This window comes from Pan paniscus, chromosome 7 (assembly GCF_029289425.2).
Source record: "Pan paniscus chromosome 7, NHGRI_mPanPan1-v2.0_pri, whole genome shotgun sequence".
In the NCBI taxonomy this organism is placed as follows: Eukaryota; Metazoa; Chordata; class Mammalia; order Primates; family Hominidae; genus Pan; species Pan paniscus.
Genome location: NC_073256.2, coordinates 67,870,359 through 67,880,000, shown reverse-complemented (window position 1 = coordinate 67,880,000; position 9,642 = coordinate 67,870,359). Strand labels below are relative to the sequence as shown.

The following is a 9,642-nucleotide window of genomic DNA, read 5'->3' as shown; positions in this document are numbered from 1 at the left end:
TCTTCTCCCAACTTCTCTGCCACGTTAATCATTTTGACATAAGGAGGTAAAATCCACAAGACATGAAGAAAAGATTTCATTGGCTGGATTGTACAGGACTTTTTAGTATCTTTACATAAAAATAATGGGGGTTTAATACCAAGAGTCTTGAACTGTTTAAACTCAATCAATGTGATAAGGTATTGGAAAAGTTGGTGTTTCTTCCTCCTCTTTAGCTTATAATCATATTGGTGGATTTTTTTTTAACTGCTGGCATTTTAATGAGAGCCAGGCCTCCCTTAGAAATGTATAGCTCACCTTTCCCAGCAAAGTAAATATCTCTTGGTGGCCAGTTAATTGATCTATGATAGAGATAAGAATATCCCTGAAAGTAAGGCTGCTTCAGTAGCCAGTGTACATTTTAGCAATTTTTTTTTTTTTGGATGGTGATTTCATGAATGGTGTTTTGACTTTTCTTTCTCTGCGGCCCACAGCTCACTGTGGTGGGTTTGCTGGATTTACTATAAAGGTTCTGTTTGCACCCTGTGGGTTGGGTTAAGAATCAGGGTTTATGCATTTACTTGTACTGTGGCATTGTTTATACAGCTTTGGTTTAGTTTTGATCTTTTTTTTTTTTTTTTTTTTTTTTTTTTTTTTTTTTTTTTTTTTTGCCTTTGAGGCTCTTCCACAGTGTCAGCTGCTGACTGATAGTAGGAAAACGGCCTCGTGGTGTGAATGAAAGGGACCTAGCGGTTGGTAAACAGAGATAAGGAATAAATAGAGCACAGGCAAAAGGAGATAGTTCTGTGGGGGCCCAGATTGCTGCCAGTCTGTTCAAGGGAGATGCAGAGCCTGTCCTTTTCCCAGATTAAATTAGTGTGCGAAATCTCCAGTGACCTCCTCCCCTTCTCCCCACACTCTTTAGCCAAGCTGAACAGCCTCTGCTGTAAAGTATTCATTTTATCCAGGGACAAGCTGGACAATAGAACTCTCCCTGATACTTATGGACAGCTGTCGTCATTCATAGTGCTCTCAGCATTTCATTTTTCATAGGAGTTAAAAGGGTTTTTACCTTGTAACTGAAAGAGGGCATAAATGCAACTTTGCCAGGTCTGAGGCTGCTTGGGTAGGGGGTAGGGCTGGGGTCGGGGGGAGGAAGGAGGAAGGAGAAACTGCTCAAGAAAGCAATTCTTTTTTGTTGTGCTAATATGATTAAACTAAGACAGAAATTAAATTTCAAATCTGGGCTCCTTGCTAAGAGAAAATATCTTTGATCTGAAAGTTTCCTAAAATTAAGGTCACCAGTGCAAACCAGACAATTCATCTCCACCTGCTCTATCCTTGTTTGGGCTAAATATGCGTGTATTTTATTACCTGCAAATAACCACCAGGAAATATTAAGCCCGTAAGATACCTCAGTATTCTAATTTATTTTATTTTTTTAGTGATTTACTGCAAATATATTCAGCATTTGACTGATTAAATAGACCTTCGGCAACCTTGAGGGTCACTGTGTGGAGTATGTACATAGAAAATGCATCAGCCCATTGTACCCTGGCAGCTAATGAGATTGGTCGTTAAGTAAATGACACAAAGCCTACAAAAAAAGCTTAGCAGCTCACTAGAGTATCACAGAGTGTCCCTGCACACCACACAACGACACAAACACTGGACTAACCTAGCCCACCCCTGCTTTATTCTACATCACTGCTTCCCTGATGTCAGCGTGAGAGGCAGAACAAAGGCTAGGAGGCACCGGTAAGTCAGTCTGGCAATTAAGCCCTAGGGAGAAAGTAGAACAGATCTTAGCCTAACCGTGGGGCTGAAAGTCCGTTTCTCCACAAGTAGGTCAGAATGAAGGGATTTTGCTATCACCTCTGGAAATACCGCTTCAGTGATCAGTGTTCTTATTTTGTTGTTATTGTTGTTTTGTTTTGCTGTTTCAAAAAAGTTTGTAAATTTAAAAAGTGAGTAAACCCCAAAATGCGAGTGAACTTGAATTTGAGAGGTAGGCTATTTGTTGGAGAAATGGTGCTTTTGCCAATAACTACCATTCAGGTTATTGGTTCAGGTTTGAAAACTTTCAAATGTATGAGGCAACTTTAAATTTAGTTAGTCTTACTGCTTCTGAAAGATAATGGAAACCTGGGGCATGAATGTGAGCAGTGAAGTTCATTCTTGACAATGTAAAATTGCCCCAGCCCCTAATATATATTTAATAACATAGATGGAATAACTATTTCCTTCAGCAGTGTCTTAAAAACCAACCAATCAAGCACAACAAAACAAGAAAACAAAAGCTCCTCTTTTCCTCTTGTATTTAATTTCTCTTGAATCTGGAAATAGAATCATTACTGTGAATCTGTAATATTGAATAGGATTAGTGGTTATTTGCTTGCTGTACTTGGGAAAAAATCAAAGCTTCTGACACTGGAGCGGCATTGGCTTGCTGTGTCCCTTGGAAAAATGCGTTTGCAGGATTGAAGTGTAACATTGCAGGATCCTTTGAGAGAAATATGGCAACAGGAAGTTGCCAGAAAGTCTTATTTGCCTTGCTGAAATGTCTGTCTGCCTTAGATTTGTGTATTCAGAGGATGTTTAGTTCAAGAGAGGATGATATTGTTACAAGACATTCAGGTAAATTAAATATTTTATTCTAAGAACTGTCCGCTAAGTGGGTTGTCAGTGGTTTAATAAACTCTGAAGGTCTCATCGAAAACATTTAAAAAGTATTGTTAATGTAAGTGTGGTGTTTTAAAATAGATGTGTTCATAATATCAGTATCAGTATTCAATTTTAAAGCCACTGTCATTTAATGTTAGAATGGCATGACATAATCATCAGTTCATGAATTAAAACTCTGTGTAGAAATCAGTTTGCTAACTTTCATTACTTATACTGAAAAATATTTATTTATGTAAGGATATAGCAATATTGTGATACTGAATAAATAGCTTAGTAGTAGTATTCGTGAAAGATTCATAATATAGGTAAATAATATGGTCTGGATGATCAGAGGTCACATACTTCTTTACCATTTTTTTCATGAAGTACTTTTCCTCTGTTAAATGTGCCCCTAACATTCATTTTGTTTATATAATTTGTTTAGAACTATATGTGTGTCTGTAGAGAATGTAATATATGTTGTATATTACCAACTGTAAGTATTGTTTTAACAATAGCCAGAAATTAGGAGGCAATAAATTTTGTGAAGAAAGTGGTATAATAGTGTCTTTTTAATTTCAAGTAAAATGTATGTGGGGAAAATAGAGTTTGATTTTACTAAGTTGAGATTTTTCTAATATGTCATCTCATCATTATGCCTTTCATGTGATAGAAATCGTGGAAAAAGCAAGCCATCTAAAAATGGCTACAGTTGCTGCCTAACAAATTTAGTTTAAGGCAGTTGGGCAACTAGTTCACTCTTTCAGGCATTATAAATGTATTAGGCTATCTTTCTGTGATGAATGTTTTATTTTTGAATCTCATGTATTACAATTTATTTTTCTATAGCTGCTAATGTTCCTCCTGTTAATACAAGAATGAATGTTTCAGAAAACATAATTGTTTTGGCTGGCTGTAAATATTTTGCCCCCATCCTTACGGGTACAGCAAAGGGTGTGCAAACTTGACTGAAGTTCGTTTAGTTGCATCGCTGTGGATGAAAAGGAGTGGAATTACTTTTACAGAAATGTAATTGTCATTCTTCAAAACAGAATAGGTCTGTATTGTCATTAAGATGAGAAGGCCCAGATCATTACTTTTGGTTTATGCAAACTTGTTTCCACCTATATGGGTCTTGCATCTGAAATATATATTTTTTTATTTAAAGAAAATATGCATGGCTTTATCTACTTGACATCTTTCTTCTTTAAAGAAATTTGAGAAACTTAATTTGTGTTGTCAGAAAGAAACTTTGTATTAGTGGACTTTTATTCTGATTCACTCATTTAACAAATAAATATTAAAATACTTAGTTCAGAGGACTGTAGTAGATGCTGTTAGTAATACCTCTTTTCCACCCCTAAGGATCCCCATCTAAGAGGAGCTATAAAATGCTTCCTAGAGAATAAGGCAGTCATCCTAAGTGCTTATGAGTGACAAAGTGACAAGAGAATCTACAGTACTCCCTTTTTGAGTTCACATATCTGAAACCTGGTTCTTCCACTGACTCAGTCTGTGCCCTGGATAAGTTCTCTAACTTTTCTGGGCCTCGGTTTCCTGGTCTGTTAGATGGGGGCAAGAGTGATGGGAGATAAATGTTGCCTTATAACTTATGTGAAAAATTAAGTAAGATCATATACCTAATGCCCCTGGCATATTGTGTTTGGTGTTTTTAACTTTCACTTGCAGTTTGAGACAGCGAGGGGACGTGCCAATGTCATGTCACACACCGCCTGTGCATTCGCTTGTACCAGTACAGAACTCTTTCTCGTATTTTCACTTCCAGAGCCCCCAATTTTGTGAGTGTCCCTGAAGCATTGTGACAATTCCATTTTATGTGTCTGCGTGCTCATATCAAGACTAAGGTAACATGTTAAAAATTCTAAACATACCTTAAGTATATGTGATTAAATTGGCTTATTATGCAGAGTTTTATTAGTAGCTATCAAAAGCATACCTAAAAATTTTATTACACTTCAACTTAAACTCTCTGTAAGCAGAAATATTTAATTTCATTTAATTTAGAAAGGAAACATCTATAAATTAAGTATTTACAGCATAGGTCTTTAACTCTTAAGATTATGCAGTTTTCTTATTTCTGTTTTTTAAAAATTTTTTTGCCCTTTTGGGATTTATTTCATAAGTTTTTTGGCTTAGATTGTTTCTTTTAATTGATACATTGAATTTGGTTTAAGTTTTCCCTTTTTAAGGACATTATAATTGAAAAATATTTAATTTATTTATTTTTATCACCTATGTAAAGAATCTTGAACCCAGTTAATTGCTGAATATTTTATCTTAAGAGATAAAATTCCATTCCAGTGAACTCAAGAGATATCTGAATTTCTTTACGAGTATTTGAATATAGTGTTGTCAAATGTTACATCAAATTTATAAATTTTTAGGCAAAAATGTATTACTCTTTCAGTTTAACTTTTCAGAACATTTGTTCTGTTAGGGTTTGATCTATACATTTAAGTTGTAACTTGAAAGAATTTTGTTGCTGAGAATTTCCGATCTCATATATCTTGTGGCAATAGGTAAATTACAATGACCTGCAAAAATGTCAATGCCTTTAAAGTTTTATTAGTAACTTATTTACACTATTAAGTGGAGTTAATTACAACACTATAAGAGCATTTTAGATCAGACTATTTTAATTTCTTTGATTTATACAGTGCAACTAACTTTGAAGGTGCTAGAGATATCTGCACTAAATATAGGTTCTCCAAATATTCTTAAATATTATATTTGTTGGTATGCTGGGTGAAATGTATATTAATTGATACTATTCTAATAAAGAGTTACACTTGGTAATTCTATGAAAATATTTACATTACTATTTTATAAAAAAATTAGAATGAAAATTTTTGTGGTACATTTTCTCTACTCCTTCCAAGATTTAAAGGTAAACAAAGCTAGCTTAACTTAATTCCCTAAATTTTGAGGTTCCTTTATGAAGAAAACATGGCAGAAGGCCAGAGTGTAAACCTCACCACATTCTTTTTTTCAGATGTGTCATATATATATCCAATTTCACTATGAGTGAATTCATGTTTGGCATGAGATAAAACTTAGTTACCCTTACTTATAATGACAGGCAGAAGCAAACTGAAAGGAAATGGTTAATTTTTTAAATAGAATAAACAGTATTTTCATTCCTGGAATGTAGATTAAAGAGAATATGAAAACAAAAAAAAATTTATTAAAAATCTAATTTGTAAAAGAATACCATAATATAGAAAGATGTGTCCACTGTTTGCTCTTTTGTTTCTATAGTATACTTGGTATGAATTAGAATGAAGGTATTTACCTCTTTTAAATTTTCTTTCAAATGTCAAACAATGGTGGAGAATTAGTCTTAACATTGCTATTCTGAAGGGTGAAAATGAGGTAAGATTGAAATATGTTCATGAAGTAAATGAAATCAGGAAAAGATTGAGGCTGACAATATGACTACTCTAGAAAGGGGCAAAAATTAGAGTATACAACCTATTATCTACGGAGTCCTGGATCTTTTTTTGTGTGAAAGACACCAGTGTATACCAAAAGGGTTAAAGAAAATGCATTCTGTTGCATCTGCTTACTAAATCCCTTACTTTAGTAGAAATTCAAATTTTGTAAAGATTATTCGTTTTATTGATGCATATAATTATAATCACAAGCCATCTGCTGGTTTGGCAGGCATGGTTAAAATTCTCTAACTCTCATAACCTTTCAAGTACAGTGCCCTTGGGACTCTATTTCACTTTTATATTTTGGAAAACATGTAGGGACAAATAAGGGCGGTCATCTGCAGAATGTCAGACCTGGGGAAATGGAAGAACAGGGATAGGAGTGGATGCTGTGGTTATTTTAATGGTAGAGGAAGTTATTTTCTGTTTTCTTTTTTTGCTTCTGACTTCATGAAGGATTATCCTAGTTTCTATGATGTATTTGGGAATTTTTTTCCTAGGGATTATAGCTCTGTCATTTCATTCCTGAAAGGCAGGTTCCAACTCTAAACAAAATGAGCAAACAAGAAAACTCTTCCAGAAATTGCTTACATTGGTTTTCACAGGTAAATTAGGTACATTTCACTTAGACTTTCAGAACTAATAGAATATCCCACTGATATTCATTTTTCTGAAATACTCACATTCAATTGAAGACCCTTCCAGCCTTAGATTTCAGATTATAGAACAGCGTGCGGGTTTCGATAGAGACCTTTTGGTTTAAAGGTCAAATTTCCAAGCATTTTTATTTTGGTATAAATCGTGTACTGACCAGGTTTCCCATTCAGTCTCACCATGGCCCGTCTTTGCCACTGTAAACATTTGAAGTTTGGTGAAGTTCCATACCCAATGCCCTGCTTCCTTGGGAATGTTTCTTCCATAATCAAATCTTATCAACTGGAGGATCCAAGGGTCAGGTTTTGCATATTAGCGTTAGCACACAGGCCATTATCACAGGGACTGCAAGTAAGCTGAGGGGAATTGAAGAAGCCATAGGATCCAGGGCTACCTGACTTTGTCAAATAATCGAAACATGCACGTGCACAGCTCTCTCTCTCTCCCTCTCTCTCCCTCTCTCTTTCTCTCTTTCACACGCACTCCCCATCACCCTGCGGAAAATCATTGACAAGAAATATGTCAGGGTTTGGCAAATGAGAAAAAGAACTTGTGGTACCAACATTGTACATATAATTTGTTCAGAACAATGATGATATATGTGGCAATAATTATAATAATGGTCCTTAACATTTGCGAAGTGCTTACACTGTGCCAGGCATGGTGTCAAGTTCTTTACATGCATTATATAATTTAATGCTCATAATAATTCCATTTGTATCCTATTTTTACAAATGAAGCCACTGACTAGAGATGTGAAGATGCCCTTCCTTATGTCACCAGCCTTGAACCCAGATTGAGCCCAAATCTGACTGCTCCCCAAACCCTTTCCCTTAATCTCTCCTTAAGATATAGGTCGCTGGGAACAGAATAGAGAGGAAAAACCTGTGTCAGCAATATAGTGTCAAATGACACTGAGTCCCAAGTACTCCTGGGTTCCAGTCATAGTTAAATATCATTAAGTAGTTGAATGATCCTGATGAAGTGACTTGACAAGTTGTTTTATTTTTCTTATTAATAGCATCTGTCACATTAAGGATCATGCTAGGGGACCCCTGGAGACATTTTCATCCCCCAAATTCTATAACTCCATGAACTTTTTAAAATTAAAACATCCTATGAATTTGAAAAATAATTCAAAGACTGGAGAAGCACTCATTATACCTCTGTAAGACATGTATATTTAGCACACCAATTAACCTTGATATCAGAAGTAGACTGTTCTGAGAATCACAGGAGCTTCAGCTCTGATGCTACATATTAGATCGAAGGTTCAACATTTGGCCAAATAGCTAGAAATCTTAGCTCTGTGAGTATAAACATAGATACATAGAAACATCAGGTAATTGAATTCTTCCTCTGAGTATTTTAGACTCAAGCAGAAAACATTTTTGTCCAATAATAAGAATAATAATAATAAAAGCACTGACATAGAGCCAACCACTCTTCTAAGTACATTTTTTTTTTTTGAGGCAGAGTCTCGCTCTTGTCACCCTGGCTGGAGTGCAATGGCATGATCTTGGCTCACTGCAACGTCTGCCTCCAGGGTTCAAGTGAATCTTCTGCCTCAGTCTCCCTCCCAAGTAGCTGGGATTACAGGTGCCTGCCACCACCCCCAGCTAATTTTTGTATTTTTAGTAGAGGTTTCTACTAAACCTCTACTAAACCATGGGTTTTCGCCATGTTGGCCAGGCAGGCTGGTCTTGAACTCCTGACCTCAAGTGATCAATATGCCTCGGCTTCCCAAACTGCTGGGATTACAGGCATGGGCCACAGTGCCTGGCTACCTAAGTACTTTATATCTATTAATTCTTTTCATTCTCACAATGTCACCAAGGCGACAGTCTATAAGGTAAGGTCAGCTAGCATTCCCTGTTTATCATGGAGAAAACTGCACCATGGAGAGCCATGCCATTTGCCTGTGATGCCGGGGCTGCTTGGTCAGAGCCTGGATTCAACCTCAGGCACCATAGCCCCCAGAGGGGGTGTGCAGCCACCCAACAGTCTGCCTCTGTGCTTTTACTCTATGGGCTTGTCACTAAGATTGAACTTGAAAGAAGGCTCAATTGCTTTAAAATATATTTGAAAAGATAGATTACAGGTTGCTAATATGTTTAGACACACTGTAATATTTATTTTGTATTTTAGATCTTCATTAGGCAGTTACTGTTATAATGCTTGTATAGTTTCCTCAAATTATTATAGATTAATCTGCAAGCATTTTTTATTCTTTTGAAAATGCCATGTTGAAAGTGTACTAATAAATAAAAAGAGTCAAGTTATTGAGGGTTGACAAAAATCACTTAGAAGAGAAACTGTATTTAAAATCATTTTATTCTCCTCAGTACCTAGCAGAGAAACTTTAACATATTGAGAAATGTATACCTGTTTGTCTATGTAAAAGAAAGCATGTAGAAATGAAGAATTTCCCCAGTTTTGTGCCTCTAATGGAAAAAAAAAAAAGAAGGAAGAGTTTCAATTACATTATTATAGCTCCTCCTAGGTAGATGCCACATCATGTTCACGAGAGATTAAAATATTTTATTTCAGCTGAATATGATTTAAAATGATTTTGTATTTTTCATGTACTAAAGTTTTTAAGACAGTGAAGTCAAAAATGTAACTATCAGAGCTAGAACATTGTGAGCAAGTTATTTAGGTTCTGTGCAATCAGTTGACTAAGAAATATTTACAGGCCTAAAAGTATCAGAAGTATAGACAATGAATATTAGCCACACCATCTGCCCCTAACAACCTTATGAGCCACAGTAGAAGAAAGTGATATGTAGGCAAAGCTGCCAACCTTGTCTGGGTTGTTGTTCACATGCTAGGGCAGGTTTGCCCAGCACCCTCTACAAAGACAGAATAGGCTGTGGCCACATGCAGTTTC

At 35.8% G+C, this 9,642-nt stretch overlaps 1 protein-coding gene and 1 long non-coding RNA gene across 3 annotated transcripts in view; both read left to right on the top strand.

The window, feature by feature from the left end:
• The window catches only part of LOC130541748 (uncharacterized), a 185,038-nt gene that overhangs the window by 164,039 nt on the left and 11,357 nt on the right, over positions 1 to 9,642 (top strand). Inside the window, exon 3 of one of the 2 annotated variants that reach the window (XR_008955846.2) lies at positions 4,430 to 4,442. The exons of the other annotated variant lie outside the window; for it this stretch is intronic. This is a non-coding gene — a long non-coding RNA (uncharacterized LOC130541748). Of the gene's footprint in view, positions 1 to 4,429; positions 4,443 to 9,642 lie in introns of those variants that run through there. 2 annotated transcript variants of the gene reach the window in all.
• Positions 4,433 to 9,642, top strand: part of LOC100975471 (suppression of tumorigenicity 18 protein) — a 135,801-nt gene continuing 130,591 nt past the window's right edge. Inside the window, exon 1 of the mRNA XM_034966068.3 lies at positions 4,433 to 4,508. The gene's annotated coding sequence lies outside the window, so the exon portion shown is untranslated. The remainder of the gene's footprint in view (positions 4,509 to 9,642) is intronic.